Source organism: Poecilia formosa, unplaced genomic scaffold (assembly GCF_000485575.1).
Source record: "Poecilia formosa unplaced genomic scaffold, Poecilia_formosa-5.1.2 Scaffold32, whole genome shotgun sequence".
Taxonomy (NCBI): Eukaryota; Metazoa; Chordata; class Actinopteri; order Cyprinodontiformes; family Poeciliidae; genus Poecilia; species Poecilia formosa.
In genome coordinates, this window is record NW_006799971.1 from 3,448,163 (window position 1) to 3,473,297 (window position 25,135).

Sequence of the window (25,135 nt, forward strand, 5' to 3'; positions counted from 1 at the left end):
ACACTGTCTTACTTTCGAGGAAGCACGGTATGTCCTTGTGGTTTTTGTCTGGTCTAGGTCTACATTTCAAGTATTTGTAAGTGAATATATGTATGTTTCTTGTTCTCTTGTTAAAATCAATAAATATATGTTTAAAAAAAATATGCAAGCTTAATTATGCCTGGGGTTCTATTATCTTGCATAGTTTTGTATTGTTAAAAACCCCTTCTGGCATTGCTTAGGGATATTACAATGGACGACCAATAAAACAGAGCTGAACATGCCAAAGAAAAAAAAAGAAAATACATAGCTGGCAGTAGGTATGGGGGAGGGAACAAACAGATGGAGATTACACACGCTGAACAACAAAATAATAATCACATAAAAAAGAAAAGGGTGGATTTGATAAACAAAAGAAAAGAAAATACCTCACACAAGTGATTACATTTTCGAAAGTATTTGCATAAGCCTCACTCTTATTTTGGACGTGGAACAAAAAAATGTCTGAGCCTGAAACGCGAGCTGGTTAATGAGGCGCACTTGTGTTGTGAAGTAGTACCTCCTTTTTCAGGTTAATCAACTGACTAGGTTCCACAAGCTTTTTATTATTATTATTATTATTTTAAATAAACATTTTGGGACTTTTCTAAGGAAAACATAAGATAATATTGAAATAAAATTAAAGGAAACATAAAAAATCCATTAACTCATCCATAACTTCCCAGTTGTGGAAAATCCCTCACACATTCAGGAAATCCTTCAGGGGAAGATTTTCAGGATGCCTTAGAGCAGGAGAGTCCAGCTCATATTTTGCTTTGGGTGAAATCAAGATCATGAATGCTCTTAAAGAGCCGGTTGTGTCAGAATATATTGATAAAACCTGTTCATAAATAAAATTTAAAAAAAATCAATTAATTCTTAAAAGTAAATGATAATATTGAACATCTTTTCAGTTCCTCCAGGATTTCGTGATACTTTCTGTGATCTTTTTTGCGCTAAGAATCAGAGTGGTTGTGGTACTAATTAGGAAACATTTGCGATATTTGCACTTATTTATGATGGCAAATGCGACATTTGTTACTCGCCGTTTAGATCATGGACTATAATCTGACATCCATTAAGGCTGAGGCAGCCGATTAGTAAAAGTAGGAAAGTTTTTGACCATTTTTGTGGAAAATCTGCAATATACTACTGATTAAGTATTAATGCGAAAAAAGTGTGATGAATTGTTGATTTTGCGTGAATTTCCACGATAATTCTCAAGAAACCAGAGGAACTGATTGATATAATTTAGCAGTAAACAGATAAAAAGTACATTGATTTGATTGATAACGTAATATTTAAGCACACTGAGTGTTTAGTGTTGGTGCTTCTCCCCCTCTCTCTAGTCCAACCACCTGGTGGAAGAAGCTAATCTCAGGTGTTGAGTTACGGGATCTCGTTCTAATGTCCACTGATGAGATTTGATTTGTAGATGTAGCATTTAAAACAATTTCTTCAAAGTATGGATATTTTTATTTCACCATGATAAGCCAGAGCAGCACCCACATTACTACAGATAACAACATGGCTGCACCTTGAGGTCCTGTGCATGAACTGGACGAACAGAATCGGTAACATGGAGTCCAACTTGCATTGGAAGCAAGACTGACTTTCTGCCGAGAATGTAGACCTTCCTGCTTTTCTAATGCAAGGAAAGTAATTCAAAGCAGCCACATATTCCCACAGCAGCCCTCAGAAAACAACTGAAAGGACACAGTTTAGATTTTTCCAGAACTACAAAACACACACGGACCAGACGGCAGCAACTCCCACCAATCTGTTAGTAAATCTACAAGGGTAAAGATTTGCTCCACTGTTTTAATACCCCTGAAATGTTTGGAAACCAGTCAGCGCCTCCTTTCAGAGCAGACCAGAATACACCAGCTACTGTGAAGCGTGATCCCTCAGTAACTGGAATACGTTCTCCAGTATTCCAGTTATTGGAATTCCACCTTCTTGAAATCAAACAAAAACTGATGTCAAATGTTTGCGCTGCTATCATTTTAAGATGCTAGTAAAAGTTTGTGGAGGTCACAGAAGGTCAGCCAGCCCCTCCCACATTTACAAAATCAAAGAAATTTGTTGTCGGTCAACTACGTTCAACATTTTCACACAAAGAGTAGAACAAACTTTGGACGCCAATTTTGTTTGATTTGGGTAAAGCGGAGGGGCAGGTTGAACTTTTGACCTTTAAACTTTCATGAATATCTTCAAAACAAAAGAAGCACAAATGAAAGTCTTAGCATCATAAACTCTGACGCTGACATTGTTTGATTTCATAAATCCGGGCAAAACCTTAAAAATGATGGCAACACAAATGGAAAGTTTTGCTTCACATACATTTACAGATTTTGTTTGAATTGAAAGCAGCAAATTTTCTACAACTCAAACAAATTACAATAAATACACTTGAAAAAGGATCTCAAGTCCCCTTACTAAAAACCGAGACCACCACCTCGGCTTGGTGCTTCACAGGGTTTTTCTTAAAGACGCGTCTACCACAACAATCCAATCATTTTCAGACTCTTCGGCATCTTGGGCAAATCTCATCTACCCCGATTACCTTCATTATTCGTATTGTCCATGGAATCCATGGTGACCAGATCCCATTTCTGAGCAAACTTTAAGTCCTTTTCCTTTTCCATCACCTTTCCAAACTCCTCAGCCAGACTTTTGGCTTAGTACATGTCTGCTTTTTCAGAGAAAAATCTTCTCAAAGACAACAAAGCTCTAAAGGTCTCCTTCAGCTCGACAACTTCCATCCTATCAACATCGACCTTACTTACATTTTGTATGCTAAACATAACAAATGTAATTAAAAGCATCTAAGGCTTAAGCATTTCGTTTTCTAAGCATAGGGCTACATATTTGCCTGTTGTTTTCCCTCAATAAAATATCCATATCCTGGAATGAAAATCGTTTGACAGTTCTGATGAGCCATTTGCAAGTTCTTGCACCAGATTAAATTGAATCATATTTGACATTCAAACGCCTCTGCTAGGGCTCGCTGCATCAGTATTTGTGGGAGTGGAACTACGCAAAAGCCATTGATTATTATGTGGGTGTGCATAAAATTTCATATTATGTTTTACATAAAACAAGACGCTCTTTTTACCTCATGACTGACAAATGGGAGTTTCTCTGTACTGATGGGAAAATTCTCAAAGAAAGAAAAACGCATCATGAGGCCAACTTAACTTGTTGGGCCTTTTGTGACTGCTGTTCTATAATTTACCTGGAACTTTACAACAAACTTAACCAAACTAATAATGCTGTAAGGCCATTCTCCAGTTCATTTTTATTCTTTTTACTTCACCAATTTTAAATATCAAAAATTAAAAGAAATGAAAGAAGAAAAAGTAAAAAATAAAATAAAATAAAATAAAATAAAATAATAATCTGTTATGTTTGGTCATCACTAACAAAATTCAATGTCCCTGTTGTCTGAAATATTAATTTAATTCCAATCAGGCACAAAACATCAAGTAGCATCTGACCAAAAGAGCAAAAGTACAAAATGGCAAAAGAGCGAAATGACCGTCGCCTGAGAATGATATGAACGTTACCTGTTTGACTTTTTTTCCTAATTACATGAAAGTCGATCAAAGCATGCAAAGAGGAACTTGTTGACATTTTGAGAGACACATTACAGNATGAAAGTCGATCAAAGCATGCAAAGAGGAACTTGTTGACATTTTGAGAGACACATTACAGGGATTCTACAACCATCTGCTGTTTTAAGACAACATTTTTCAAAGTGTTCACTATAATTCTCTATTTTATGGGCCAGTGCTCCTCAGAGATCTGTGGGCTGGATTTATGGATTCAGATCCTTTTCAAACACTTAAACTATTAAGCAGACTGTATGTTCATTCTCAAACGCTTTCCATCGTGAGAGGGAATGCTACTCTGATCAACAAGCAGAAACACCAAAACAAACTCTGTTTACAAATGCAGGAAAACATGTTTTATCAGTCATGACAAGAAATGAAGGCTTTTTGGACAGAAAGTAAAACAAAAATCCATTTACATTTCATTGCATTGAGTCAAGGAGAAACACTGGGCTCGATAATTATGTTGCTTTTATGTGGTCTAACTAAACAGACAAAATGAAATACAAATTTCTCCCTCTCGGAAATGCAGCCAGTAAATCCATTCTGTCACATCAATCCAAAGTCTTACATCAATGGAGACCTGAGTGACTGTGAGTTTATCCACCTGCTCTGGCCAAGTTGCTCATCTCCTGAGGGACAATCTCTTCATAAGTTTCTTTTGTTCAATCTCTCCATCTTAGGTCAAATGGCCAAACAACCACAGGAGCAGTACATGTTGGAAACTAGCACAATGACCAAAGCAGAGAAATACAAGGGAGGATGGGAATTTGAGTGGATGAGAGAAATGATCAAGTATTCTATATGAAGTAAAACTCAGTAAACTCGGAGCAGAGAGACAAAACGAGCAGTAAAATTCAAAGATTGTTCAAGTGTTCACATGAACTCACAACAACATGAAGCGAGCTTTAAGCCGGGGTCACGCTTCACTACTTTCACAGTCTTCACAGATCATGACTGGAAAGAGCTCACACTAACTCACTGGTCTTGACCTGCTGAGGGATCACAGACCGCTGGATTTATCAAACCAGCTAAAGTCAGTCGAACAATTCAACAAAATTCTTTTGACTGCATAGTTCAATAAACCTTAAGAATCTGTAATAATCAGATCCATTGTGCTTGGAAAGTTTAAATGTAAATGTCTCTAAATCTCTAGATTTGTATGACCACACTGTGTGTGTGTGTGTGTGTGTGTGTGTGTGTGTGTGTGTGCGTGTGCGTGTGTGTGCTGAAAGCAACAGTTAAACTCCCAGTTAAGGTGTCCTGTCTGACCATAAGTGGAGCTTCCTGCAGGGCGCTCAGAAGCCTCTTGTTGTTATTGCATCCACTGTGAAACATGGGTGTTGATTCACCTGAAGAGCATGAAGCCCTGCACTGCGCTGCTTTCTAGGGGGAAATTTGTTGAGCCTCGACGCGTACCAACCTATTCAATAAATCAAACTGTTATTGAAAAGTTCATTTATTTCAGTGGCTCATTTCACTGAGTGAAACACATTATGTAGATCAACTACAGATTATACTGGCGTCTTCAAGCCTTTATTTGTGTTAATTATGATGATTTTTCCACTTACGGCTAATGAAAACATGACATTTATGATTACAATATTACATCAGACCGATTAAAAACACATTTTTAATGCATAAACTTGGGCTTAATCAAAAAGTATGTTGAATACCTTTCAAAAGGTTATCATTTTTTATCCGACAAACAAGCCTCATCGCAATGCATGTCTTAATTTATTGAATATGATTGCACCATTAGAGACACGTTACCATTAACCTGCTACAGACAAACCTACACAACTTCTCTCAGGGGTGTTTTTCTTTTTGTTACAAGTTATTCCGAACATTGTAATATGGCTGTTTGCACTGTTAGCTTACAGCATGGCAGCAATAAATTGAAAAAACTGAAAAAAAAAATATTGTCTATAGCTACCCGGCAGTCTGTCTAGATATCTAGCTATATATCTTAGTGGTTACCTACTTGTCTGTCTATTATTCTTCATCTACCAGATAAAAAATCCAGGTCTCATTAAAGTCTTTGTTTCAAAACAAAATCAGATGTAAAAAGCAGCAACAACAATACTCAGCTCACATTTGAAGGCCAAAACTAACACTTCTAAGCTTTGCTACTGTTGTTTTCAGAAATATTGTCAAGTCGTTTCCAATTCTTACAAACTCTGGTGCAGAAAAAACTGGTTCATGATCTTATTTCCTCCTAACCTGTGAAGACCTTCTCATTGAAAAACATCTTCAGAAACTACAACACATGGCAGAACCCCGACACTGAGGCTCTGATGAATCTGTGGAAATATATATATGTATATATGACACCCATTTTATACTTGTGCCTCTTGCTTCCCCATCACTGCAAGAGCCAAACACAATATCTCACTTCTCACCAGCCGATGAGTCCATTGGTAGACCTTCTGCTATCTAAAAGAAATTCTAACCCCACAAACTTCAATATGTTCCCTCCACATCATATTATCAAACCTGAAAAAATTTGATTTTTTTTCCCCCTCTGCCTTTTCTATTTCTAAATAGAAAGGGAATCTGGTAGAATGTGGAATCCTGACTCTGTTCACAATGTGCAGGTAAAAGTGTGACAGTGGCTTCACAAACACAAAAGTAAAAATAAAAAGATAATGTGAGCCAACAGAGGTGGGTGGATTTGCACAGGGGGAAGAGAAACGGCATCTAAATTAGACGGTTCTGCAAAAACTGAGCAAAATTAGGACCGAAGGCGCTTTAACTCAAGCGCGCGGAGCCTCACTCCCTCAGAAGACAGTCAGTGCACTTCTTTTGTTTTGATGCTCACATGTTTCCTTTCATTGCGCGTCCCTCTCATCTGTCTATCTAGCTCTGCTTTAATTATCAGCTGCCTGCCACAGACATTGAGTAACCACTTCTGACAACCAGGTGTGGAATGACAGTGATGCACACAAATTTGTCACACACACACACAGGCACACACACACGCGCGCAGAGAGAGGCAGGGAGAAGGAATAACACTTTAACAGGATGCATGAAATGATGAGCCTTCATAAACATAAACAAAGGGAAACACCAGCAGATATGAAATCAGGACTGCCTCTCAGGCGTTCGTGGTGTTGTGCCTCTCCAGAACGGAACAGGGGAAGTGGCAAAAACAATGGCACAGCCATTTTAGGCTCGGTGGAAACAGATGGCAATCAAGGATTAGTTACAGGTGTGAAAAAATGGAAAAGGGGAATGGGGACAAAATAAAGAAGGAGATCTGATTTAACTGAAGGTGGATGGGGGCAAATTTTGCAAAGTGAACATTTGTGGGAGTAAAATAGTTAAGTTTCAGGTGAATTGAATTGATTAGTATTGTCATAAAAAACCTGCACGTCGTTACAGTAATTGTATGTTATTTCAATCCTTTAGAGAGGTTTACGGTCCAGAAGACCTGCAATCGTCACACCAGCTTGTAATCTTGCCAGCATATTCTTAAGTAGGTGAGAATCCAGTAGTTTGCAGTGAATCGGACTTTATATTGGCCTTCGACAAAATTTTGAAATTTCATCGTTTCGAACAAAGAAAGAAGTCAGAAATCTTCAACTTCTGAAACTCTGAAAATTTCCAAATGTCAAACATTTTTAGCATTTCAAATTCCAAAATTTTTTCTAGAAAATGTCTGAGACTAACCTTAAAATTTCTTAGTTTTTTTAGCAGACATTTACTCTTTTTTACTACATTGTCGTATTCTGCTTAATTTAGTCTTTTCATTATCTTCCTGAGCTCATATCATGCCTTACTTTATTATTAATTTCCAATGGAGATAATGTGTCGTTCTTGTTCTGTACTCTGTACAGACGTCGACTGGTCTAAGGTTCCTTAATTGGGACATGTCTGTACAGTAACCCTACTACTACCTCCATCATTTCCAGCTTTTCCCACTGAGCTGGTAGCATGAGGACCGAGCAGTGATCTGATTAGCTGTAGATTGGTCCAGGATGAGCAGCTCTGATCACGTTAACATCGTTAAGTTCTCCAGATATAATAATAGGAGCCTCTGGAGATTATGTTTTTCTACCAGACGACAATGTGAAATTCCTTTAGTGACCACTTAGTATAGGCCTGAAAGGTGAATGTAAAACAGCCGTGCAAAGTAATGCTCTATGTGTCGTCCTGGGATTTTTAGCTTTACATGAGCAACAGCTGCCTTTGGTAGAAAGGATTCAGTCAAAATGTAAAATGTATCCCATGTGATTCAAATGAGAAACAGAGAAATAGAAAAGGAGAAAATGTGCAAACTAGCAAAACTTTGATAAGAATAAAACTCCTTTATTGTTCTACATTGTGGAAAACTTCTGTGAGATCACACCTTAAAACTAATACTTGGTAGAAAAACATTTTGATTCAATTTCAGCATCTTTGGCAAATAGAAAAAAAAAAAAAAACAGTCTCAGCATGATGTTGTTTCCACCATGTGTCACTGCGGGGACAGAGTTTCTTCGCTGATACATAGTTGGAGTTTTGCACCAAGAAAACGCTTTGCAGTCGGCAGGGTCACAACTACATATTATTCAGGTGGATCCGAATGCATAAATCCCCCCCCACCCCCCCGCCTCCCCGGGAGGGGGGGGGGAGGTGACGGCTGAAATTTTAAAAGTTGCTTTTAAAAAAAATTTTAATGAGGATCATGCACACATGCAAACAGGTTAACTGAGCTAATATGTTGTTTTTACAGATTAGCTTATTTCTTAGTTGTTTTGTTCAGACTGTTTATCGCATTTAAGGTGGAAAAATGAACTTTTTTTTTTTTTCAAATTACTGATCACATTTCTGATCTAAAAGTTTACAGACTTCCAAAAAGTGTTTAGAAAATCAGCATTACATGATTCCACCCACAGTTCACTTAACATTGAACCATGACATCATGTCCTGCAGGTGCTAGTCTGCAGGAGCGTTTCACTTTGACCCGACGAGACCCCTGCCCAACAGGAACATCCAGATCCTCGTCTTTCATCCCGAAAGGATCGATTTTACTAGAAAGTTTCCGGTTTTGTTGACCTGCATTGACGTAAAGCTGCTGGTTTCATGAAGCAGAGACCGTCAGCAGGCTCTCGGTAAGTCTGAGTGTACAGGAGGAAGGATGAGCACTTCAAAGTCTGGCCTAATGATTCTCAGAAACCCGGTTTGCTGCTTCTAAATTGAGAGCAGTAATTGGTAAAAAGGAGGATGTGAGTTTCCACGGGTACCAGAGGAAATGCATAGACTCTATGTGTAGAACACGAATGCATTCACGTGGATTTAATAACAACTTTGTATCTTGATAATAATCCACATTTACATGTGTCTTACATACAGCGATTTTGTTCCCGTACAAGACCGGTGCCTCCGTGTTGCACTGCCTTCTCGCCGTGTTGCATCACATGGGGAAGCGTCAAACTTCAAAGATGATCTCTGGCATCTTTTATTTTCATACGCCACAATGAAACAAGCGTTGGCAAAGAACATGTTAATGTCTCTCCTGGGTCATTTCAGCATTATTACCTAAGCGGCAGCTGTAGATGCCAATGTTTTCTAATGAAACTCTTTCATTTTATCTATTTATCAATGCAGCAATGAGAAAACCCTAGATGTGTCTTAAAAAACATATATATATATATATATATATATATATATAGGCGTATATCTGAATTATGGGAATCATAATACTTACTATTTTTATGTGCATGACACTTTCTGTTAGCATATGACTGTTTAAAGATGGCAAAAAAAATCTAACTTTTATGCATATTGATGAAGTATGAATTGATGTGCCCCCCCCACCCCACCCCCCTCAGTGCTCTACTTTCCCAAAAAAGCAACCCTGTGTAGAGGGCGGGGGGGAGTCTTCGTCCCAAACTGTATTTTAAAATGGATAATGGTAAAATAAATAAATAATAATAAGGTGGTATAATAAATAAATGACAGCAAACAAGTGGATCTGATTTAAAAGACAGATGGAAACTGAGAAAGATAGATGCTTCTGCTGCGTCATGTGGCTAACAATCTCATTGCTTTGGTGTTTTCAATCAATTAGCTTGCAGGAGCCCTCAAGAGACCTACGCACACACAAACACACACACACGCGCGTGCGCACACACACACACACCTACACACATTAACAGCTCCAATCAATGCAGGTGATTAAGGATCAAATCAGAGACAAATATTCAATTTTGTAAGTGATTACTCCTTTGGTTTTGGAGCATAAATGTCAGAGCTTTCCTTCTTTAATCACATTTGCATAAAAGTCATTTTTGATCCCAATTTCTGTGGAATATACTAATTTCCCGTCCTGTGCGCCACCTGACCTGTTAACAAACACAACACACACTGCTGGATTACCATTTGTGGGTTTTGCAAAAAAATAAATAAATAAATAACCACCTGGGATATGAATATTTCTCAAACAGGTGTTGAAAATAAAATGTAGTTTTTACCTTCGTAAAGATTTTTTTTTTTTCGTGTCACCACCTGTTACAGCTCACTAATGATACAGATCATCTCTGGACCTCACTAATAATTGGGTAAGTATCTTGCGGCTGTAATTGTACAGAATCATGTGTTTATCAAACCTTTTATGCAGACATGTGGTCAATGAGACAATAACATGGTAATAAATGTAGAGTACAATGCTAACAATAGCATGTAACTTAAATTTTGGTATCTTAATTTTGGTTGTATGTTACAGCAACAAATCAAAAATGGTTAATTACAGACTTAATAGTCAGGCTTTGTGATTATTACATGCAAACTGAGACAAAATGTGTGTTTCAGTAAATAAGTTACCAGGTAAAACAATAAAAAGTCACTTCATTACTTTACTAAACTGACTGATAATTAACTTCTTAAAATCATGGTAAATTGTTAAAAAGAAAGTTTGTATTTAATGTCATTCAACTCTAACTTTATCATGTTACAGTTCAATAAAGGAAGCAAAGATGGCAGCTCCATTTCTGGCTTCTTTGCTTGTCATGGTTTTACATAAAAACAACAAATTCATTGGCGCAACTACAATGCTAATATATGTATATAAAAATTACTCAGTATACTTACTGTTGACTTTTTGACTTTATTGTTTGGTTATGCCTTTATAACTATGATTTTCCAGCTTTACTTTTTGCATATTTATTTCTATTAAAAGTAATACAAACACATATGAACATACAACAGAACTTTACTAATTTTGATAATTGGATGGCACCCATACATTTTTATCACCAGCCTAAAACCCTGTTATCATCTTATTGAAGAGAACATGGTATTGTTTTTTTTTTTTTAATATTGATCTTTACCTACTGCCATTTGTAGAGATTCTCTTTAAGTACTTTAAATCACATCTGCTTATGAAGTGTGTAATTACAAGGTTATGTCACAGGCATAACAAAGTTGAATAGTTTTTTTAATTATTCTTATTTGTTCAGACAATATCTGTTTAAATAATACTGAAGGTTTTTGATATAGCTCACAGTAGTACAGAAAATAGCTTTGCATGCAGAAGAATGCCTGCATCTTACCATATGTGTGTGTGTGTGTGTGTGTGTGTGTGTGTGTGTGTGTGTGTGTATACCACGTCTCCAGAGGCCAATAATAATCTGTGGTCAGGGTCAGGGGCCCTGAGTTATGAGAACATATTGATTCCAGTGAGTCTGGCAATGATTGAGGGCTGTTTGTGACCAGAGTCGCTCTTCGTCGTCGTGCTCAGAGTTCTCCATTGTGCACCAGAAAGCCCCGACAATTTGTCATCCAAAATTGATGCTGAACGTATTCTTCCCTTAGGTTTGTTGACTGCAGCAGCGCAGGATTTTACTGGGCCACCAAGCTGACCCATAAAACCAGCATCATGGCCTCACCTTATGAGTGGACTGTGTGTGTATGTGTGTGTGTGTCATCAAGGTCTCTAAAAATTGGTTATCACGCTTGTGGTGAGTTATAAGTTCCTTCAATTTATTGCTTCCAAGTCATCAGATGATGTGATTGACTCATGAATCACCCGTTATGCTTGATCTAAAAAGCAACAACTAAACTGAGACTGAAGCCGACGTGGAAGTCGCTTAAGTGTAATATCAGTGAAAACAGCCTGGGGCTGTCGATAAAGAAAGAAAGAAAACAGCTTCCTCCTCCTCAGCCCCGTGTCCAAATATGATTCCAGTGCACGTTTATCTGTCGTTTTACTGAAAGATTGGGTAACTTTAGATTATATATTTAGAAATATCAAACCTGAGAAGCTATATTCACTGTTATATTTTACCTCAAGATGCAATACTAACAATACTTTTTTTTTTTTTCAAAATTGTAAACAAACACAAGTCCTCACCCCCAACAAAGTACAACTAAATATGAACGATTATGAATCAGAAATGGTGAAATGCAGTCTAAACCTCTTAGGCCACAACAAGATGCTCCTTTCATCTAGCACCAAATCATTAAACGGTCAGTATTTTTTGTTTCCAGGCAGAAAGTGTCATTTAATAGAATAATCAAGTAACTGTCAATTTCAGTTATAAACTATACATATATCAAATATGACTTGAAAGAAATCTTACTTCCTGATTTAACACCATGAAATTGGTCCTCTGTCTCTTTAAGAAACTTCTGCTCTCTCTGAAACTCCGCCTTCAGGAAGTCATCACAACGTGGCTCGTCTATACTCGGTTCCACCAGGTGTTTGCTAATTCCTGCTGGCTAGTCTGAAGGAGCTGAGTGGGGGAGTCGAGGCGATGGCTGCTCTGAAGCTTAGAAAATGCAGCTGTTCAGACAGAAATGCTACTCTTCGCATATAATGTGATTATTTACAGAAATTTCAAATTCAACAAGAAAGCATCAATTTTAATATTCTTGCATGCTAGGTTTTAGTCTTCCAATGACTGTGCAAATGAGGTGATCCAATAAATCATAAAAATTAATTAGAAAAAAACCTAAAGTTCAGCAGACACCCCCTCATTTGCCAACGCCCGGCTTTTTCTCAGCTTGTTTGATGTCTTTATTATAGATTTACCCCTTTGGCTCCGTTTGGCTGTGCCACACTTTTCAGTTTCTGAGACGCTCCCCTTCAAACAGCGTCAACATTTCTCATCAAATTTGTAACAAGTTAATGTTGATTTTTCTTTTTCATGAGCTACTTTGATGGTTTGAAAGACTCTGATGAACAAGTGGTTATTAACCATAAAACGGAGGTATGTCTGTGGGTGTTACTGGCGTGACTGGCATGTCTGACGAGTTGTGGGAGTAAATGACAAGCTGTTTGGACGAGGCTGCCCAAACGGTTGATTCACTGCTGAAGCAGTTGCATGAACAGTGTTTTGACTCAGCTATGCCATGATGACTGTCATTTTGAGGCGATTCCAGTCGACCAATAGGCAAGAAGATATTCTCTTTTCTTTCATTGTTGCAGCAATAATTGTGTTGTTTCAGATAATCACAACTAGAAACTCTCAAGGAGTTTTTATTTCCAATTGCTATGTAATAGGACAATTGTTGACACAGATATTTCTGGATTTCTTCTTCTTTTTTTCACCAATCAGTAAATAACTAAAAGTAAAATTTAATTTTTCATGGACTTTTTAGCAGTACTTATGATACATAGGAGCTTGTTTGCATTTGGAAGGTCATGAAGAAAAAAATAAGCAAAATTATACACCTTAAGATTAGTTTTTTGTTCTTTGTCACTTAAAAGTTTTGAATCGTGGGAGAAAAATTGGTCAAAAATAACCTGACTAAATACAAAAAAATATTTTAAAATGTAATTGCCCACTAAGCCGTGCACAATGAGAACCTCAAATGACTTTAGTTATGGTTATTCTTTATGCAAAATGCCGTGTTAGTTTTATGCCAGACATAACAGATCACATGTACACACACACACACACATATATATATATAGATAGATAGATAGATAGATAGATAGATAGATAGATAGATAGATAGATAGATAGATAGATAGATAGATAGATAGATAGATANGATAGATAGATAGATAGATAGATAGATAGATAGATAGATAGATAGATAGATAGATAGATAGATAGATAGATAGATAGATAGATAGATATCTCCACTTTTTTCTAATCATTTCACAATATTTTTGGAAGAAAGTTTAATTAACTTTTTAACAATTGTGAGATTTTTTAAAATCTTTTTTTCTGCTGTGGTTTTCACTGTAGAACTCACTTCTGAATCATGAACACTGACCTTAACTACGGCAACCTGCAGTCCTGTGGTGGGACTGGATTAAAACATATTAATCAAGTTAGTAGCAGGGTTTATAGTTAATCAAAAACTACATAACAAAATAAGCAACACTTTTGATCCAAAAACCCTTTATGCTGCTTAATTATCTATGTTTTTTAATCTTTTATTTAGATAATTAAACCATCAGATTAGTGTAAAGTGCTATTGTTTGTTGTTGCATGTGCATTAGATTTAGGTGCGTACCAGAAACGTGCTAATACAAGGGTTCCACCTGGAGCCTTTGCAGGTTTAAAATAAGATTAATTGCATTAAATCTGTGTAATGAATTAAACAAAGTTAATGCATTCACCTGTCCAATATGGGGCAAAATGTTTAGATTTTTCAGATATTTTACATGTTTCAGACAGGTGAAACTGAACCAAGAAATGCAGTTAATTATTGTTAATTCGTGATTGCAGAGTACAGGTGATTAATATTTCACACATGGACAGGTTTGTGTTTGCATTTTCTTTATTTTTTTTACCTTTAAATCATCATGTGGGAATATTTTGTGTTAATCCAGGTTATTAATATCTGTTGAAATTTGCTTAAAATCAAAACCAAGAACAGAAGAGATGTCACGGTGCTGTATGTGTTTTTCGAAGCCTGTTTTAAAAACATGTTTACGTGCATCGAATTTCTCTGAATTTTTTTTTTAATTTTTTTTTTAATATTTGTACATTCAAAAGTGTGAATTCAGTTTTAGAAGTCAACATCAACTTGTAGAAATGGCAACTCGCAGAACGTGGCAGCCTTTAATTAGGCCTGACAATTATTCCTCATAAATTCTCAAGCATTTACAAATACCTCCAGGCGAGAAAGGCCAAAAAAATAAAAAAATAAAAAATTTTAATTAAATAAAGAAAAAAGTAGCTGGCACTCAAACTGAAGGTGCATCTGTCACAGCAACCGCTAATTTATTTAACAAAGCGGCCTTTTTACGGAGAGAAAACCGGAGCTGCAAGTCAAAAGACACTGATAGATGGAGCAGATGGAGGTTTCACACACACGCACGCACGCACACACACACACTCACACACACACCTACACACACACATGCAAAAAAAAAAGAAAGACACAAAGTATAACTCACTGGCTCAAAAAGGGAATTAATGAAGTAAATCATCACTTCTGTGACAGACTCTATGACAAATCTGTCAAGGTTTTCCCAAAGAGCATGTTCATTGCAGGACCCTCAATCAGAGGCAAATGACAAGCCGCCCTTCGCTGTATAAAAAGTAATATGATTCTCTTTAATCTTTACACCCAGATCTTCCCAAATTTACTTTTAGAAACAGCCAGAGGGTTTCTTCAACTCACAGTGAACTGTTACTGCCACCGAGCTCTCTCCAGTCACCAGGCCGGAAAAATACGGTGAGGTCGCTTTATATATAACTTAAGACGCAGGAGGTTAACACGGCTCCCTGATCCCACTTTACGGCTTATTGCCCAGAGCGCACGCTCTAAAGGAAATGTTGTTTCATGACCGCCATGATGGGGTTAAGCGCCAAGCTTGACCTCGCCAAATCTAAACATCATAAAATCTTTATGTGCGTGTCGGTGGCCCAGAGAGTCAAAGCACATTTCCATCTCCCGTAATACCTGACAGAGCTCCAGGCGTTAATATGGAGAGAGATCAAATATGTTCTGACAAACTACAGCAAGAGCATGAACGGCCTCCATAACAAAAGCTGTTCTAACGACTGCGGCCACTAGAGAGAATATTTAATGTACACCTACAGCGAGGTAAAGTAAATCTGTGCAAAGTCCTAGAATGATGAGTTATTGGTGTAATTTGCAATATAAATCTGCTTATGAATTCTAATGTATTTTTAATTCCAATATTTCTTTGTTTATGTGAAAAAAACTTAAGAGAGAAACAACCTGACTTTAATTGAGTTTAGGAAAAAGTTCGGCAAAGAAGTCTTGAAAGGTTTGTGAAGCAAAACCCTTTACAGAGTTTAGAGGAGAGAAGGTGTGTTACTGCAGTTAGGGGCTCAAATGTTGACCCAATACGATATCAGCACGAATCAGATATACTTTTAATATGTAATTTGTAGAGCGAAATGCTAGAAAAGGCTTGATCAAGAGGAATTACTCAAAAAGAAAACAATAGTCAACAACAATTGGTCACCCAGGTAGGTCCACCCCGGGCGTTTTTGCTCAGCGAAATGGTTGCCATGGAGATTTAAGGATGTTTTTTTTCAAACATGCATGAAAGAATCAAGGCAACACTCCAGGAGTGGTTTTGATGAAGGAATAAAATGATCACATGACACAAACCTATAAAACGTCAGTTTTCCATAAAACTGCAAGTACCTTTAAGCAATATTTTCTCAGAAACCGAATGTTGGATTTTTATTACATCAAAGCCACAACCATCAAAACTTACAGACAAAAACACTTATGCTACATTTTTAGCATGTAATGACTCTAGACAATATCTGCCAGTTTATTACAAGGCAACCCAGAGACCCACAGGGACAAACAACAATGCACTCCTCTGGGTCAGTTTGCAGGAGCCAATTAAATCTACATTTTTGGACTATTGGGGCGAAGCTGCAGTAGCTGGAAGGAATCCATGCATTCAAAAGAAGAATATGCAAACTCCATGCAGCAGGAGTCAGAATCCAGGACTGTCATGCTGCAGGGCAACTCCACAGCACCAAGTCCATCTAAATCAATATAGAGTGTTAACAGCTGTCAAGGCCACATGGATCACTTTATTATTATTATTATTATTATTATTAAATCTGAAAAAAGAAACTGAAAACGAAGCCTGGAAGATTGACTTCCTTCAAGAAATGGTTGAGATGGACACCAGAGGTCGCTCTCTGAATGTGATTATCTCATGGCCAGAGGCTTGAGACCCCCACCATCCTCTGGAGACCACCTTGGCAAAGTTCATTCTGCAGAGAATTGGATTCTTCTCCAACAGAATGTGTGTTTGTGTTGGTGTGTGTGGAGACCTGACCTTGAAGAATTGTTTGTTCCTATTCTCACAGTTTCTCTATTGCTTTCCCAAATGCTTATTCTCCTTCAGCAAAGCGATATCATAGCCTATTATCATCTGTATGTTGCTGCGCTCCTCCATTCGCAGCGTTTTTTGAGACTTTGTTGTTCCTGCTGCAGGAAGGTGTCAAAGTAAGCATGTGAAGAAGTAAGAGTGCTAAGTACTTTTGATTCTTCACAAGAGTTTTTTTTTATTTTTTTTATCACGTTTAGTTTTATCCTCTCTGGAACAATAATTGCTGTAATCACTGTTTAACTGCTGTGAGAGCTGCACGTGAACCACATTTGAATCCATATTTTCCTCATTTAAATCTGTAGATAGGCAACAGCAAAACACTTGACGAACAGATATTAACCAGAGCCATACAGAGTTCAACCATAAAAACATGCAAAGACATTTCCTGGCCACATTTTTATGTGGCCAAGACTGTTAAAAAGCTACTGCTTTTTAACAGTAGCCTGGTAAAAAGCAGCCCCTTGTTCTATGCTTCACTTTGTACAGAGGGTCTGGAAATTAGCATAGCTTCCTTTGGAGGAAACCATCATCCCATACTGTAGTGACAAGTTAAAATGTTAATCAGCAGTACAATATATTACATGTTTCTCAATGTGTAAGACACTGACTTTGCTCAGTATTTGGAGGCGTGGCCAATATGGACTGAATGTCTTTGTTTATTTCCTCCACTGTTGTTGCCAAACTGCATCTGGGTTTTCTCCCATGGAGAAAACCCAGATGCAACCAAAGTCTGCAAACAAAGTCTGCAACCAAAGTCTGCAACAGACAACAATTCTGAAACAGAGCAGAAAATCAACATCATTGTTCGCTGATTGGCCAAGAAGAAATTCCTCCTGAGAAATCAAGCTCCATGGGAGAAAACCCAGATGGAGAACTGAAGGGAGATGAAAATCGACTGGGATTACATTGGAAAGCAATAGCCATTCTGGTTTAGCACTGTTACGAGTTTGGCAACATTACCCAGTAGTTCTGTAACTTGTTTTAAGTTGGAGTGGATCAATGTGAAAATTTGGGCCAATATCGATATCTAATATTAATACTGCTATTATATTTGATAACCAATATTTACCAATATTATATATATATTGCCCTACACTTTCAACACCATGTAACAGCGACCACACTGCTATATTGCTTTTCTGCTTTAGTCAAACACCCCGATAATCCTCTGCTACACCACTTGTTCAGTCATGTCATCACATGATTACACAAATTCCGCATGTCCAACCCCTTAACCCTGACCTCCTGAAATACAAGCAGGAACAAAATGAAAATAAATATCTATTGTTAACATTAGCACAGTTTTACTTATCGGATGAATACCGATATGTTAAATTACCAACATCAGCCGATACCGATATAATAATATATCGTGCATTCTTAGAGTCAGGAAAGAGGAGTGGATGTTTTCCTGCATCTCCCTCAGAATCTGTATCTCATAATGAGCATCCAGATAAAAACAAATCTACAGCCAGAATTACAATCTCCCAGCACCAAAATAATCCCCACGACAGCTAAATACAATTATAGTTGTTTTGATTTTGTGTTGCTATACATTGAGGAACTGAGCCACTCACCTCATCAGTCAAGACGTTGCTGATTTCCTGTACAATGAAAGTCTGGATGATTGTGGTAATTATCTCGACACCCAGAGAAGTGCTTTCAGCAAAAGCGCAATCAGGGTAACCTCATCCAGTGAGGTGTGATCTCATTTGAAATGATCCCAGACATAAACTAAAAAAACATAAACTGCCTGGTTTTTGCACCCTGGTTTTGCTCAGTGGTATATTCTCAATCGCTTCAGATTCATCCCATGAACTGCGGCAGCATTAATGTTGATGTCAAGATTTGGACATTTTGGATAAAACCGGATGCCAGGGATTTCAGCTACCGGACAGTGATGCTCAGTATCATGCAAACTCAGTGAATAATCACAAAATACTGTTTTACACCTAGCCTTTTCTTCACTGTAGAAGGCAGACACAGCAACAACAACCAAAAAAATAAAAAAACTGGAGGAAAAAACTGCAACCAACTGGGAACTGACTTAGCCTCTCTGTCAAAGTAAATATTAGTTTAGTTTTATGAAGCAGAAAATATTGTACCTACTGTTCTCCAGAAAAATGAAATTGGCATAGAGAGAGCATATGTTGAGCAATTTTAGGAAAAATAAACTATGAGGAAATCATTTGGCTTTCCAGCAAGTAATTATTAAGCTTTGTCTAAACTATAACTAAAATGCAAGTAAAATACATGCTGAAATAAGATAGGAAATTTGCTGAAAATTTTAAAGGGGGAGTATCATGTATTTTCCAGCAGCATGTTGCCATTTTACAGCAGAATCAACTAGCTATGTTACCTTCAGTTGTTATAAAAATGCTGTGTATATGAAATATAACTTAAAAGAAACTCGACTTCTTAATTTAACACCTTCAAATTGGACCTCTGTCTCTTTAAGAAACTCCAGCTCTTTCCAACGCTCCACCTTCTGGAAGTCATTGCAGCATCACTCCTCGATTAACCCTTAATGTTTTTACCAGCGTTACACTGAGAAGCAGCTTGTATAATGAGCTCAGATGTTCAGCTCCACCAGGTGTTTGCAAATTCCTGCTGGCTAGTCTGAAGAAGCCGAGTGGGGAGTTGTAGAGGAGCGCTGCTCTGTGAGGCCGAAGCTTAGAAACTGCACCTCTGAGGAGGAGCACTGTTGTTAAAGGCGGAGCTAGGTGGAGCTAGGCGGAGCTAGGCCCACCCAGGCGTTTTGCACAACCGAATGGTTGCCGTGGGAGATTAAAGGATTTCTCAAACATGCATGAAAGAATTAAAGCAACAGTCCAGATATGCTTTTGATGAGAGAATAATATCACAATGTAAAGCTCAGAAAAGTCAATTTCACATATTGTCAGGTGGTTGAAACATCTTCTGTCTTCCAAACAGAGGTTGAAGGCATACAGAGGTGACTTGAATATGACATTACTTATTACAAAGAAACGATAGCAGTTTCTTCCATCCTAAACAGCCTCTAAAAGTGCCCGAGAAGTGAAAGAGATGAAATGTCTTTCATCCTCAGAACCAGAACCAAACATTAAGAAGCAGCATTTAGCTTCTATATACCACAAATCTGGAAAATAAATAAATAAAAACACCCAGTTAACTGCAGAACAGCTGAAACACTGAGTTCCTTTAAATCACGGCTAAAAACCCACCTGTTTAGAAATGCTTTCGAACCACAATAAATGGAACATTGACTAATATATTCAATACATATTGAACATAAAATACTTATTTACGTATATCCTGATATAGAAATGCCTTGTACATGAGGGATCTTATTTCTAACCTTTCATAAGCCTGAGATTTTTTTTCCTGGATAACAGAACACATAATATCAGCCGAAAGAGCGCCCCCTTTTGCCTGGATGCAAAACTTTTTTTTTCTTTTCTTTTTGCCATAAATTGACCCAGACAGAGGTCCTAACAGGTATTTTCCTTCTGCACAACCAGTTGACAACCGCTTTGCGTCACATAGGAAGGAAAACCGAATTGAATATAATCGTGTACGTAGTTAAATGATGCTGGTTTCTCAGATAATTCAGACATCGAACCGTCTGAACCGGAATATCGGCGACAACAAAAATAGCCCAAATTGCGCTTGTTGAGACTTCAGTATATTTTAAAATCGAGGCTGAAGTAGTGACATAATTTGTCATTCTGTTTGATCTCCGGCTCTAAACGTGAACGCCACGTACTGCATGTACTTTATACTCAAAGAAAAAAGGGGAAACACGGGTCTATTAATTAGACACATGATTATTATCATTATTCGATTTGAGTTTTAATGTCCAAACTCAAATTCAATATCTGTAATGAAGCAGTTCATACAGCTAAAATTATAAATAAATAAATAATAAAATAAATAAATAAATAAATGTCACGCTGTTGTTAAAAAGTGATGTAATGTCCCCAAAATTCACAAGGCCTCTGAGGTACAGGCAACAGACTCATATGAATCCGAAAATTATTATTATTTTTTTTTCTATTATCGACAGGACTTGATTTCAGTAGTGTTTTAAAACCTAAACTCCTGCTCCGCTGCAATTCAAATACAAGCAACAAGAAACGACAGACAGACGCGTTGGTTTCTCTTACCTTTTCAGACATCAACCTGGACGTCTGTGTTGTGCAGGAGAAGAAAAAATGTTTTTTTAAAAAAACGCCTGGTAATCCTCAAACGTGAGCGCCACTTTCCAAATTCTTCATTGTAACTCCAGAGCCCGAACAATGTGTCTCCCCCATGAACAGGCTCGATATTCCGACCGCTTTGCTCTCGAAACCAAAAAAAAAAAGAAAAAAAAATCACAATAAAAAAAAAATCACAATCACAACCGAAGTGGTCCTCAGTGTTCAAAAAGTCCCGAAGATTGATTTCCTCATCGTTTTAAGTCATTCGGTGGTGAAATTTGTTGCATAACCGTAAAAGAAGGAAGGGGTAAATAATTGGACCCCGACGCGCCTTGAAGCCGTGAACATTGGTTACCGCGTTTCCTCCTTCCCTTCTCCATCCGCTTTCAGTTCACGCAATCGCTACAAACTTAAGTGATGAGGCCGAAAGAGAGAAGCGCATCCAAGTTGAACACAGGCAGCTCCATCAGCCAGCGCAGGCTGACGCGCTGCGCCCCCAGAGATTGGGGAGCTCACCACGCGTCTCTGGGAGGCAGATCGGCGCCGTTGCAAAAATACAATAAAAAAAAAAGGATGAAATAAAAAGGAAATAACAAAAATCAAAATGTCAGAAAAGGGCTCCTCATCGCGTGCCTCTTGGCGTTCGCTCCATCGCCAACTTCAATCCAAACGCTCCTCGTGCTCCGCGATGCGAGCGGAACGCAGCTTTCTTCCCCGTCACTTGGTTTTGAACGAGCATCTCTGCGGGACTCGCCTCTGCCAAGTCGGGGAATTCCTCAGTAGACACGAAAACAACAATAATAAAATAAAAATTAAAAAAAGAGAGAGAAGGGAACTACATTTCTATTTAAACCCAGTGCAGAACGCAGCTTTTTGCTGGCTATCTCATCCGCCTGTTGCGACTATTATCATATATTTGTTTATTTTTTTTATTGTGGGATCCCGGCGCACGTTTCAAAGCGCACCGACTTCACCGGCAATCGTTAAAGATTGCGCAGTACAAAGCAGGCACGCGCTCTGTGAGTTAGTTCATCCCAGCTGAAAGACCGTCTGAACCATTTCACTACACTCTTCTGTCAGATATTTAACTGGCACAAGGTCCACGTGAAAGATCTCAAACACACGCGGAGCTAAAATGTTAGACGTATGAGGTGACCGGTGATGTCGTTTTGCTGATATTTACAGCCACTGTGTAGAGGCGCTGGTGTGTCTGCCGCTGGATACAGGTGGGGTGGGAAGTAAAAGGGCCTTTGAGGTGCAGGGAATGAATATTTAAACGGCAGCAGCCGTGTACGCAAAGAGAGACACGCGGAAAAGAGCAATATACACGTGCGCGAGCGAAGGTGCGCGCGCGGCCCCGTGTCGCGCGCAAGTGAGGAATGCACGGAATGTAAACTTCCAACACAAAGATGGGGATTTTCTCTACAGAAAACCAACCTCGGATCAGCACCAAGGACAGCGGGCTTTTTAGGAAAATTTAGCTTAAAAAAACAACGTTATTTTTAACAGCTAATGAAGTTTTTATGTGTAACTCTTTTCAGTAACGAGGCAGTTCAAAGCGCTTTACATCATGAAAACACACAAATAAAAGTCATAAAAACATAATAAAGTCATCAATACAGAAACCAGCAACATACCTAACATTTTATCAAATGCCATCATCAAAATCATTCATACAACAAATATGTTTATCAATATTCCAGTAATTATCAGTCAAATTTTAGCATGTTGGGTTTTTAGCCTGGATTTGAAGGGACTCAATGTTTTGGCTGTTTTACAGTTTTCTGGAAGTTTGTTCCAGATTTGTGGTGCATAGAAGCTGAATGGTTCTAATATTTGCATGAGCAATATTTTGTTCATTTCAAGAAGATTTACATTATAGACATACGGACAAAATAGATCTGGGAACGTCTGATGGAAACTTGCAAATTGAAATAACCAACAATAAAAGCTTAGGATGGAGCTGGACCCCAAACCTGCAATAACTCACATAGTTTTTTTTTTTGTTTTTTTTTTCCATTCTTCATTTTTTATTCATCATTCTTCTGGACCTTTTGGTGGATTGATGGGGTTTGATAGAACATATTGATCTGAGTCAGCTGGGTTTACATCAAGGCCGTGGCAGTGGGTTCGTGTTGCTTTGGATGCCACTCACATCTCATGTTTGACCCGAATGTTCAAACTTTTTTTTTTTCTTTCAGCAAACTTCATTACCGTTATGAAAGTCGAACATCTTGGGTTTCCTGCGGTCATAGGACATTGAAATATTTTTTAAAAATGTTCAAGTTACCACTCTCTGACACTACACTACAATAGAGACAGTATTGTAATTGTATGGATTTTGACAGAATTCATTTTCATTTCAATCATCTGCTATTAAAAAATAGAAACAACAATAACAATGCAGTGATCAAGAATAAACTAAAGCTACCAAAAAGGCTCAGATTTCTCTCATCTGTTATCTTTGTGAAGACGGTTCTTTACATTTTGACAGAACAAGGCGAAAAAAAAGCATTTTCAGTTTGCAAAAGTCATAATTTACCAAAGTAATCCAAATAGACAACAAAAAAACTCAACTCTTTGAAACCACTTTTGCTGGAATGAAGGATTTCTTATTTCTCCAATAGAGTGAGTCTACATTTTTGGGGAATTTGATCTGTTTTTAGTTCATCAGCAAAGAAATCCACAACTAGTCCCCGTTAGCCCCCGCAACTAATATAACATAAACTTAGTGTCTAGTTTTACTTTTAGAAACAAAAAGCAAAAAATATTTTGACCCAAACTCTTTGGTTTCACATATATTTGATATTTTAAAATAGTATGACATGGCCAAAGACTTTGTTTTGAATCGTGCCCAGACCGAGCGCTGATCAGCTGCGTTTCCTGTCCCAGTCTCTGTGTCCTCAGTCCTCTTCAATAGCATCTCTTCGCATTTTTATTGGTAATTACATAAAGACAAAGAGAAAGCAGCACTGCAATGTATCAAAATCCCATTGGATTACACTCTGTCCTCATCCTCTGCCAGCACAACAAGGAAGGTCAAGCGTTCTCCAAGACACCACAGAACGATCTTTCCCAGAAAGTAAAAACCGGCTGCTGAGTACCTCGGTCACGTTCACGCCGTCTCTTCAAAGCTCAATTGTCTCTTTTCACGTCAGGTTCTCATACCGCTGATGGACCACAGGGGATGGGACATGGTGGACGCAGTTATATATTGCGAGCAGCAGTGAAACAATACTCTGTGATTGATTGTTATTTTAAGTGTCCTGTACGGATTCTTGTCTTGGGGCAAACTTACTCGGCGAGCAAAGGTAGAACAGGCCAAATAAAGCCTTAGGAAATAGATATCATTATTCAGGTGACAAAGTCAAACAAAAAGATGTAACAGCATAGAGAGGAAGGTCTTTGGATAGGATATAGAGCATTTTATTTGCAGATGTAAAAACCAGTTTATGGGTTAAGGGGTAATTTTGCACAACAAGGTAAAAGTAACCTGACTGAAAAACTCTCAAGTTTTTCAATCATTCTATGCCCAGTTGTAGGAACGCTAAGGCTGTGCATCAGCTGTATTTTTATGTTAAAAAATGTAAAAGGTTACAAAAATTTGAGGAGCACGATCGTAATTTGGAAATAATAGCATGTGGCAGGTACAGGGACGGCCCAATTAGTGCGCAACCCCTCATGCCCAGTTCAATGTGTCAACTATAAGCTTAAGGTTCTGGGGACTGGCAAAGTAAGTAGCTTGTAGAAAAGCTACATTAGCTAAGCTAATTTTATTAGTTTGTCAGTGACCATACTGTAAATACTACATTTATTTATTGTAGTATTTCACCAATATGGGTAAGTATTCAAAAATTGTCCTACAGTAATAATTGTAATGCACTCATACAGTTTATAAGTTAGATAGGAAAGAGGCAGAGCTAGCTCTGAGCTTGTGTCTTATTTACTGTCATAGCAACTGCCTGCTAAGATGGCTGTCAGTTACCAAGCTCACAAAAGGATGACATCACATGAGAACTATGTATTCACCCTTTGCAACTACGTCACTT

At 37.9% G+C, this 25,135-nt stretch overlaps 1 protein-coding gene and 1 long non-coding RNA gene across 2 annotated transcripts in view; one reads left to right on the top strand and one right to left on the bottom strand.

The window, feature by feature from the left end:
- Positions 1–22,297, bottom strand: part of LOC103136478 (voltage-dependent T-type calcium channel subunit alpha-1I-like) — a 183,380-nt gene extending 161,083 nt beyond the window's left edge. Inside the window, exon 1 of the mRNA XM_016670321.1 lies at positions 21,054–22,297. The gene's annotated coding sequence lies outside the window, so the exon portion shown is untranslated. The remainder of the gene's footprint in view (positions 1–21,053) is intronic.
- LOC107835952 (uncharacterized) overlaps positions 19,439–25,135 on the top strand; it is an 18,260-nt gene continuing 12,563 nt past the window's right edge. Inside the window, exon 1 of the long non-coding RNA XR_001661795.1 lies at positions 19,439–19,449. This is a non-coding gene — a long non-coding RNA (uncharacterized LOC107835952). The remainder of the gene's footprint in view (positions 19,450–25,135) is intronic.